Source organism: Oncorhynchus masou, unplaced genomic scaffold (genome assembly GCF_036934945.1).
Source record: "Oncorhynchus masou masou isolate Uvic2021 unplaced genomic scaffold, UVic_Omas_1.1 unplaced_scaffold_2091, whole genome shotgun sequence".
Classification (NCBI taxonomy): domain Eukaryota; kingdom Metazoa; phylum Chordata; class Actinopteri; order Salmoniformes; family Salmonidae; genus Oncorhynchus; species Oncorhynchus masou.
Window position 1 is genome coordinate 8,236 of NW_027008572.1, and position 11,561 is coordinate 19,796.

The 11,561-nt window shown below is 46.3% G+C and overlaps 1 long non-coding RNA gene across 1 annotated transcript; it reads right to left on the reverse strand.

Moving 5' to 3' along the window:
* Positions 1-785: 785 nt before the first annotated feature.
* Positions 786-10,952, reverse strand: LOC135532895 (uncharacterized). The gene is made up of 3 exons (XR_010454415.1): positions 10,707-10,952; positions 1,166-1,234; positions 786-1,064 (listed from the first exon to the last, which is right to left on the reverse strand). It is a non-coding gene; the product is annotated as an uncharacterized LOC135532895 (long non-coding RNA).
* Positions 10,953-11,561: the final 609 nt, after the last annotated feature.

Here is an 11,561-nt window from a genome sequence, read left to right on the forward strand (position 1 = left end):
TCCTGTAGGTTTTCAGTCCAACCCTCTTCCTGGAGATCTCCTGTCCTGTAGGTTTAAGTCCAACCCTCTTCCTGGAGATCTACTGTCCTGTAGGTTTTCAGTCCAACCCTCTTCCTGGAGATCTAGTCCTGTAGGTTTTCAGTCCAGCCCTCTTCCTGGAGATCTACCGGACTGTAGGTTTTCAGTCCAACCCTCTTCCTGGAGATCTACTGTCCTGTAGGTTTACAGTCCAACCCTCTTCCTGGAGATCTACTGTCTTGTAGGTTTACAGTCCAATCCCTCTTCCTGGAGATCTACTGTCCTGGGTTTAATCCAACCCTCTTCCTGGAACTAGGACTGTGTTTCAGTCAAGGTCTGGTATATAATTAGGAGTGTAGCAGAAAGTCTTTGACACCTTTGATTAGGACACAAGATCTTTGATACACAAGATCTTTGATCTACTTTGTTTTACTCCATTGTTGAAGGTTGGGAACGAGGCTTTCAGAACAACACCAAATTCACTGTCCACGGCACATCTGAAACTAGACCTACACTTTTGTTCATTACAACGGTAAATTGCTTGGTTCAGACAAAAGGGTGATTATTGGGTTTCTGAAGAGTCAAGAGAACATAGATCCTCCATTTCAGGGGGGAAAAAACCTACCGAGATTTCTGTGAATAATTTTAAATGCAAATGAAACCAATTCCGGGGATGATTCCACCAACGAGCTGACATATGTTCTGTTCGATCCCTACTTATGAAAACAACAGGACACGACTTGACAGGTGTCATCGTCGCCGTTGGCTACAAGCTGTGGTGGGGTCAGATAGATGAGGGAGGAGAGAGGGGACAGACAGGTCCAGCCTGGAGCTGTCTGTAGTTGCCAGTCTCGCCTGTATCCTCATACATCCCTGGAGTAAAGTCCACTGTCTGTTCTCTGCCGAAATAGTGGCAGAGGTTGAGCTCTTGATCCATCTCTGGTCTGAACAGCTGGGAGATGTTATCCCTAATCTGGGTGTGTCTCACGTGAAGAGCTGCGGTCCGGACATTTCCCAACGAAGTCTGGCTCTCGTTCACTTCGCATCTGTTTAGGGATTTGAGTCACAAATGAGAGAATAGTTAGTATTCTGACAAAGTATGTAGCTAGTAGCTAGCTACATATCATTATGATATGGCTGAGAAGACCTTTGTCAAATGCTGGACAGGTTGTTGCACTGTCAGAGATTGATCTTGTCTAGAAGCTGGAGAGGCAGCCTGTGGATGGACAAACATACATACCCCATTTCAAAATATAGCTAGGACATTTATTTATATATAAATATAGCTAAGAAAATAGGTAGCTGTTTTTAAATTGCACAAACGACCTTCCACAAATGTGATCCAAATGAGCTATTATGGCAAACAACCTGTGGCACATTAGAGAGGAATACCATGGCAACCAATAATTCGTGCTACATACGTTTAGTATTAGCTAGCTAGCTATTGTGGCTACCCGATTAATATGTTACTAACTGCTTTAGCACGTATTGACGATAGTCTTTTCTGGCCAGGGAATTTTGATAACATCCCCGACGCTCACTGTGAACTTTAAAACGCATCGCTTGTGGCACGGTTTTGGAAACATAAGGAACGTATATTTTATATAACGAGAAATTATATACAGTACCAATCAAAGGTTTGGACACACCTACTCATTCAAAAGGTTTTTCTTAATTTTTTTACTATTTTCTACATTGTAGAATACTAGTGAAGACGTGTTTATTTCATAATTTTGACATATGGAATCATGTAGCAACCAAAAAGTGTTAAACAAATCAAAATATATTTTAAATTCTTCAAAGTACATTTTGGTTGATTTCCTTCACTCTGTGATCCAACTCATCCCAAACCATCTCAATTGTGTTGACGTCAGCTGATTGTGGAGGCCAGGTCATCTGATGCAGCACTCCATCACTCTCCTTCTTCCCTGTACAACTGACAAGGTATCCCCCCTTTCCATTTACAACTGACTAGGTATCCCCCCTTTCCCTTTACAACTGACTAGGTATCCCCCTTTCACTGTACAACTGATTAGGTATCCCCCCTTTCACTTTACAACTGATTAGGTATCCCCCCTTTCCCTGTACAACTGACTAGGTATCCCCCTTTCCTGTACAACTGATTAGGTATCCCCCCTTTCCCTGTACAACTGACTAGGTATCCCCCTTTCCCTGTACAACTGACTAGGTATCCCCTTTCCCTGTACAACTGACTAGGTATCCCCCTTTCCTGTACAACTGATTAGGTATCCCCCCCTTCCCTGTACAACTGACTAGGTATCCCCCCCTTTCCTGTACAACTGACAGGTATCCCCCTTCCCTGTACAACTGACTAGGATCCCCCCCCCCTTTCCCTTTACAACTGACTAGATATCCCCTTTCCCTGTACAACTGACTAGGTATCCCCCCTTTCCCTTTACAACTGACTAGATACCCCCCCCCTTTCCCTGTACAACTGACTAGGTATCCCCCTTTCCCTGTACAACTGACTAGGTATCCCCCCTTTCCTTTACAACTGACTAGGTATCCCCCCTTTCCCTGTACAACTGACTCTATCCCCCCTTTCCCTGTACAACTGACTAGATATCCCCCTTTCCCTGTACAACTGACTAGATATCCCCCCTTTCCCTGTACAACTGACTAGATACCCCCCCCCTTTCCCTTTACAACTGACTAGGTATCCCCCTTCCCTGTACAACTGACTAGGTATCCCCCCTTTCCCCTGTACAACTGACTAGGTATCCCCCCCTTTCCCTGTACAACTGACAAGGTATCCCCCCCTTTCCCTGTACAACTGACTAGGTATCCCCCTTTCTCTGTACAACTGACTAGGTATCCCCCCTTTCTCTGTACAACTGGAGGTATCCCCTTTCCCTGTACAACTGACTAGGTATCCCCCCTCTTCCCTGTACAACTGACTAGGTATTTTCCCTGTACAACTGACTAGGTATCCCCCCTTCCCCTGTACAACTGACTAGGTATCCCCCTTTCCCTGTACAACTGACTAGGTATCCCCCATTTCCCTCTTTGATCTACTTACAACTGACTAGGTATCCCCCTTTCCCTGTACAACTGATTAGGTATCCCCCATTTCCCTGTACAACTGATTAGGTATCCCCCCTTTCCCTGTACAACTGATTAGGTATCCCCCATTTCCCTGTACAACTGACTAGGTATCCCCCCTTCCCCTGTACAACTGACTAGGTATCCTCCCTTTCCCTGTACAACTGACTAGGTACCCCCATTTCTGACAACTGACTAGGTATCCCCTTTCTCTGTACAACTGACTAGGTATCCCCCCTTTCCCTGTACAACTGAAACTATCCCCCCCTTTCTCTATACAACTGACTAGGTATCCCCCATTTCCCTGTACAACTGACTAGGTCTCCCCCTTTCTCTGTACAACTGACTAGGTATTCCCCCTTTCCCTGTACAACTGACTAGGTATCCCCCCTGTTCCTGTACAACTGACTAGGTATCCCCCCCTTTCTCTGTACAACTGACTAGGTATCCCCCTTTCTCTGTACAACTGACTAGGTATCCCCCCTTTCCCTGTACAACTGACTAGGTATCCCCCTTTCCCTGTACAACTGTACATCCCTCTAAAGTACAACTGACTATCTCCCCCTTTCTCTGTACAACTGACTAGGTATCCCCCTCTTCTCTGTACAACTGACTAGATCCCCCCTTATCCCTGTACAACTGACTAGGTATGTTTCCCTGTACAACTGACTAGGTATCCCCCTTTCCTGTACAACTGACTAGGTATCCCCCTTTCTCCTGTACAACTGTTTAGGTATTTTCCCTGTACAACTGACTAGGTATCCCCCCTTTCCCTGTACAACTGACTAGGTATTCCCCCTTAGGTACAACTGACTAGGTATCCCCCTTTCCCTTTACAACTGACTAGGTATCCCCCTTTCCCTTTACAACTGACTAGGTATCCCCCCTTTCCCTGTACAACTGACTAGGTATCCCCCCCCTTTCTCTGTACAACTGACTAGGTATCCCCCTTTCCCTGTACAACTGACTAGGTATCCCCATTTCCCTGTACAACTGACTAGGTATCCCCCTTTCCCTGTACAACTGACTAGGTATCCCCCCCTTTCCCTGTACAACTGACTAGGTATCCCCCCTTTCCCTGTACAACTGACTAGGTATCCCCCTTTCCCTTACAACTGAATAATCCTCCCCTTCCCTGTACAACTGACTAGGTATCCCCCTTTCCCTGTACAACTGACTAGGTATCCCCCCTTTCCCTGTACAACTGACTATGGCATCCCCCCTTCCCCTGTACAACTGACTAGGTCTCCCCCTTTCCCTGTACAACTGACTAGGTCTCCCCCTTTCTCTGTACAACTGACTAGGTATCCCCCTTTCCCTGTACAACTGACTAGGTCCCCCCTTTCCCTGTACAACTGACTAGGTATCCCCCTTTCCCTGTACAACTGACTAGGTATCCCCCTTTCCCTGTACAACTGACTAGGTATCCCCCTTTCCCTGTACAACTGACTAGGTATCCCCCCTTTCCCTTACAACTGACTAGGTATCCCCCCCCCCCTATATCTCTGTACAACTGACTAGGTATCCCCCCTTTCTCTGTACAACTGACTAGGTATCCCCCTTTCCCTTACAACTGACTAGGTATCCCCCTTTCCCTGTACAACTGACTAGGTATCCCCCCTTTCCCTGTACAACTGACTAGGTATCCCCCTTTTTTACAACTGACTAGGTATCCCCCCTTTCCCTGTTACAACTGACTAGGTATCCCCCTTTCCCTGTACAACTGACTAGGTATCCCCATTTCCCTGTACAACTGACTAGGTATCCCCCCTTTCCCTGTACAACTGACTAGGTATCCCCCCTTTCCCTTTACAACTGACTAGGTATCTCCCCCTTTCCCTGTACAACTGACTAGGTATCCCCCTTTCCCTGTACAACTGACTAGGTATCCCCCCTTTCCCTTTACAACTGACTAGGTATCCCCCCTTTCCCTTTACAACTGACTAGGTATCCCCCTTTCCCTTTACAACTGACAAGGTATCTCCCTTTCCCTGTACAACTGACTAGGTATCCCCCTTTACCTGTACAACTTACTAGGTATCCCCCTTTCCCTGTACAACTGACTAGATATCCCCCCTTTACCTGTACAACTGACTAGATATCCCCCTTTCCCTGTACAACTGACTAGATATCCCCCTTTCCCTGTACAACTGACTAGGTATCCCCCTTTCCCTTTACAACTGACTAGGTATCCCCCTTTCCTGTACAACTGACTAGGTATCCCCCTTTCCCTGTACAACTGACTAGGTATCCCCCCCTTCCCTGTACAACTGACTAGGTATCCCCCCTTTCCCTGTACAACTGACTAGGTATCCCCCCTTTCCCTTTACAACTGACTAGGTATCCCCCTTTCCCTGTACAACTGACTAGGTATCCCCCCCCCCTTCCCCTGTACAACTGACTAGGTATCCCCCTTTCCCTGTACAACTGACTAGGTATCCCCCTTTCCCTGTACAACTGACTAGGTATCCCCCCTTTCCCTGTACAACTGACTAGGTATCCCCCCTTTCCCCTGTACAACTGACTAGGTATCCCCCCTTTCCCTGTACAACTGACTAGGTATCCCCCTTTCTCTGTACAACTGACTAGGTATCCCCCCTTTCCCTGTACAACTGACTAGGTATACCCCCCCCCCTTTCCCTGTACAACTGACTAGGTATCCCCCTTTCCCTGTACAACTGACTAGGTATCCCCCTTTCCCTGTACAACTGACTAGGTATCCCCCCTTTCCCTGTACAACTGACTAGGTATCCCCCCTTTCCCTGTACAACTGACTAGGTATCCCCCTTTCCCTGTACAACTGACTAGGTATCCCCCTTTCCCTGTACAACTGACTAGGTATCCCCCCTTTCCCTGTACAACTGACTAGGTATCCCCCTTTCCCTGTACAACTGACTAGGAACCTCACCTTTTCCCAGAGACCATCCCTTCCTGTACAACTGACTAGGTATCCCCCCCTTTCCATGTACAACTGACTAGGTATCCCCCCTTCCCCCAACTGACTATTTGTATCTTTCCCTGTACAACTGACTAGGTATCCCCATTTCCCTGTACAACTGACTAGGTATCCCCCCTTTCCTTATTTACAACTTTAGGTATGGTTTCCCTGTACAACTGAGGTCTAGATATCCCCCCTTTCCCTGTACAACAGTTGTATGTTTCCCTGTTACAACTGACTAGGTACTTATTTCCCTGTACAACTGACTAGGTATCCCCCCTTTCCCTGTACAACTGACTAGGTATCCCCCATTTCCCTTTACAACTGACTAGGTCTGAGATCCCCCTTTCATCATACAACTGACTAGGTATCCCCCTTTCTCTTTACAACTGAAAGGTTCCCCCCTTTCCTTTACAACTGACTAGGTACCCCCATTTCCCTGTACAACTGATGGAATCCCCCTTTCTCTGTACAACTGACTAGGTATCCCCCCTTTCCCTGTACAACTGACTAGGTATACCCCCCTTTCCTGTACAACTGACTAGGTATCCCCCCTTTCCTGTACAACTGACTGTACAACTGACTAGGTATCCCCCCTTTCCCTGTACAACTGACTAGGTATCCCCCTTTCCCTGTACAACTGACTAGGTATCCCCCCCTGACTAGGTATTTCCCTGTACAACTGACTAGGTATCCCCCTTTCCCTGTACAACTGACTAGGTATCCCCCTTTCCCTGTACAACTGACTAGGTATCCCCCTGATTCCCTGTACAACTGACTAGGTATCCCCCCTTTGATCTCTTACAACTGACTAGGTATCCCCCTTTCCCTGTACAACTGACTAGGTATACAACTGAATAGGTATCCCCCCTTTCCCTGTACAACTGACTAGGTATCCCCCTTTCTCTGTACAACCAGAAGGTTCCCCCTTTCCCTGTACAACTGACTAGGTATCCCCCCTTTCCCTTTACAACTGACTGTTTTGTTCCCCATTTAGTACAACTGACTAGGTATCCTCCCTTTCCCTGTACAACTGACTTATCCCCCATTTTTACAACTGACTAGGTATCCCCCTTTCCCTGTACAACTAAGACTAGGTATCCCCCCTTTCCCTGTACAACTGACTAGGTATCCCCCCTTTCCCTGTACAACTGACTAGGTATCCCCCCCTTTCCCTGTACAACTGACTAGGTATCCCCCCTTTCCCTGTACAACTGACTAGGTATCCCCCTTTCCCTGTACAACTGACTAGGTATCCCCCCTTTCCCTGTACAACTGACTAGGTATCCCCCTTTCCCTTTACAACTGACTTATCCCCCCTTTCCCTGTTACAACTGACTAGGTATCCCCCCTAACCCCTTACAACTGACTAGGTATCCCCCTTCCCTGTACACTGACTAGGTATTCCCCCTTTCCCTGTACAACTGACTAGAAATCCCCCCCCAACTTGAGGGCCGCAATCCCCTTTCACCAGATGTACAACTGACTAGGTATCCCCCCCTTTCCCAGCAACTGACTGGTATCCCCCCTTTCCCTTTACAACTGACTAGGTATCCCCCTTCCCTGTACAACTGACTAGGTATCCCCCTTTCCTGTACTCCCCCTTTCCCTACAACTGACTAGGTATCCCCCCTTTCCCTGTACAACTGACTAGGTATCCCCCTTTCCCTGTACAACTGACTAGGTATCTCCCCCTTTCCCTGTACAACTGACTGTACCTCCCCTTTCCCTTTACAACTGACTAGGTATCCCCCTTTCCCTGTACAACTGACTAGGTATCCCCCAATTTTTCCCATTTCCCTGTATGTTACAACTGACTAGGTATCCCCCTTTCCCTGTACAAACTAGGTATGCCCCTGGTTTCCCTGTACAACTGACTAGGTATCCCTTTTGCCTGTTCTGACCAACCTAGGTATCCCCCCTTTCCCTGTACAACTGACTAGGTATCCCCCTTTCCCTGTACAACCTAGGTATCCCCCTTCCCTGTACAACTGACTAGGTATCCCCCTTTCCCTGTACAACTGACTAGGTATCCCCCTTTCCCTTACAACTGACTAGGTATCCCCCCTTTCCCTTTACAACTGACTAGGTATCCCCCTTTCCCTGTACAACTGACTAGGTATCCCCCCTTTCCATGTACAACTGACTAGGTATCCCCCCTTTCCCTGTACACTGACTAGGTATCCCCCTTTCCCTACAACTGACTAGGTACCCCCCCTTTCCCTGTACAACTGACTAGGTATGCCCCCCTTTCGCCTGTACAACTGACTAGGTATCCCCCTTTCTCTGTACCAACTGACTGGTATCCCCCCTTTCCCTGTACAACTGACTAGGTATCCCCCCTTCCCTTTACAACTGACTAGGTATCCCCCCTTTCTCTGTACAACTGACTTGTTCCCCCCTTCCCTGTACAACTGACTAGGTATCCCCCCTTCCCTGTACAACTGACCAGGTATCCCCCCTTTCCCTGTACAACTGACTAGGTATCCCCCCTTTCCCTGTACAACTGACTAGGTATCCCCCCTTTCCCTGTACAACTGACTAGGTATCCCCCCTTCCCCTGTACAACTGACTAGGTATCCCCCCCTTTCCCTGTACAACTGACTAGGTATCCCCCTTTCCCTGTACAACTGACTAGGTATCCCCCCTTCCCTGTACAACTGACTAGGTATCCCCCCTTCCCCTGTACAACTGACTAGGTATCCCCCCCTTCCCCTGTACAACTGACTAGGTATCCCCCCTTTCTCTGTACAACTGACTAGGTATCCCCCTTTCTCTGTACAACTGACTAGGTATCCCCCTTTCCCTGTACAACTGACTAGGTATCCCCCCTTTCCCTGTACAACTGACTAGGTATCCCCCTTTCCCTGTACAACTGACTAGGTATCCCCCTTTCCCTGTACAACTGACTAGGTATCTCCCCCTTTCCCTGTACAACTGACTAGGTACCCCCCTTTCCCTGTACAACTGACTAGGTAACCCCCTTTCCATTTACAACTGACTAGGTATCCCCCCTTTCCCTGTACAACTGACTAGGTACCCCCTCTTTCCCTTGCCTCCGTGCTTCACAGTGGGAACCTCACATGCAGAGATCATCCATTCACCTACTCTGCGTCTCATAAAGACATGCGGTTATAACCAAAAAATCTCAAATTTGGACTCATCAGACCAAAGGACAGATTTCCATCGGTCTAATGTCCATTGCTCATGTTTCTTGGCCCAAGCAAGTCTCTTCTTCTTATTGGTGTCCTTTAGTAGTGGTTTCTTTGCAGCAATTCGACCATGAAGGTCTGATTCACGTAGTCTCCCTCAACAGTTGATGTGTCTGTTACTTGAACTCTGAAGCACTTATTTGGGCTGCAATCTGAGGTGCAGTTAACTGTGATGAACTTATCCTCTGCAGCAGAGGTAACTCTGGGTTTTCCTTTCCTGTAGTGGTCCTCATGAGAGCCAGTTTCATCATAGCACTTGATGGTTTTTGCGACTGCACTTGAAGAAACATTAAAAGTTCTTGAAATTTCCGGATTGACTGACCTTCATGTCTTAAAGTAATGATGGAATGTCGTTTCTGTTTGCTTATTTTAGCTGTTCTTGCCATAATATGGACCTGGTCTTTTACCAAATAGGGCTGTCTTCTGTATACCACCCCTACCTTGTCACAACACTACTGACGCATTAAGGAAAGAAATTCCACAAATTAACTTTGAACAAGGCACACCTGTTAATTGAAATGCATTCCAGGTGACTACCTCATGAATCTGGTTGAGAGAATGCCAAGCGTGTGCAACGCTGTCATCAAGGCAAAGGGTGGCTACTTTGAACAATCTCAAATATATTTTTATTTGTTTAACACTTTTTGGGGTTATTACATGATTCCATATGTGTTATTTTATAGTTTTGATGTCTTCACTATTATTCTACATTTAAAAAAAAATCAAATAAATCAATTGAATACACACCATCAAAATAAATGATTTACTTATTTTAGGCAGGTCTAAAGAAACATTATGATATGTCTCAGAAGACCAGAATGAGTTGGCCTACTGTACATTATATGGCTATGCACCACGCCATAGGCTGTTGTTTTGTTCATTTAGTAGACAAGAAGAATTAGCTGAATAGGATATTTCTCCCATCCAGGATAGTGAGCATATGAAGCAGGTCTTATACATTCGATTTAGACTTATTTGGCAGCTTTAGCTGTGAATGATACAAACCTTAACATGTTTAAGACATTCTAATGTAGGAACAAGTGGGGTGATTGAGATTGGCTGGGGGTAACAGGTGTTTATGATGCTAATGATCTGTTTCCGTTTCTACCGTTGTGACAAGATGACTAAAGTGGCCGCGTCGGGGACAACAGTTGTTGACAACCGTAGCGTTGTCGCTAAGCCTAACCATTTTCTTAACCTTAACCTCAATTCTCCCAAGCCACTACATTAATTCACCTAACCTGTTAAAACGAATTATCCTAACCTACTTTATAAAACGAACCATCTGCCCTGACATACAATCAGTATTACCACACAGGAATGCGCACACATGTACGAAAACCCCAAATTGAGGGCCGCAATCATATTATTATCACGCAGATGGCTACATAAGTAACACAAAGGACTGCCCAGCAAAAACTGGTCATCCAACAACCCTTACGTTTTAATCCTATTTTAATCATTAAGATACTCACAGAAACACTTCAAAGACACCAACATCATCAGTAAACGCTATATTCCGGGGGGGGGGGGGGGGCACAATGTCCGTATTTGACACCCCCTTGCGAGCTCTTACGAGAACCAGTTCTACGAATTGTTTTGCCCCCAGCCGTCTGACTGCCCTTTACGGAGATTGCGCTGTTGAACTGTCACACAAATCCTAAAACCCTCCCCTCAATTTTCCTCCCATTAAAAATTCTGTAATTATGTTAAAAAATTAAAAAACGTCTGAAACTAGATTGCCAGCATACTGGTGTTGACGAGAGAGAAAAAAACTGTAGGGGGAGGTTTTCTTTTGCACTGTTCGACCAATCCAATGGAGAAGTTAATATGGAGTCCTTGATAACACAGAGTTTCTAAAGCCAGAGGCGCAACATCGCGGTACTTCCGGGAACGCTTGAGAAACAGACCAGACCGGTGTTTGAGAAGTCAATGAGAGAAGTGAACAATTCTTCCTTCGACAACTAAAGGCACAACCTACATCCGAGATAATGTCTTATACGTAGTTCAACGTGTTATTACTCCAACCTCGTGAAGGTAAAACAAACATACAAAAACTGACAAGTTTGCATTTTCGTAAAAAAAAAAACTATACAGGAGTGCCTTTTGATTTGACGTCATGCACATGCGCAGTTCGGCGATATATAGGACCGTTAGACCCAATGACGTTTTTCTACGCATGAGCTTTTTTCTTTTGCCTGCCAAGGTCGCCATGTGATCGGATAAGCAGCTTCCGCCTGTCTTCATACCAAAGATGTGTATATAACTAACCTAAGAGACCACAGCTTGTCCACTTCCAAATATGAAAAAAATGTCATAGTGGGGCAGAA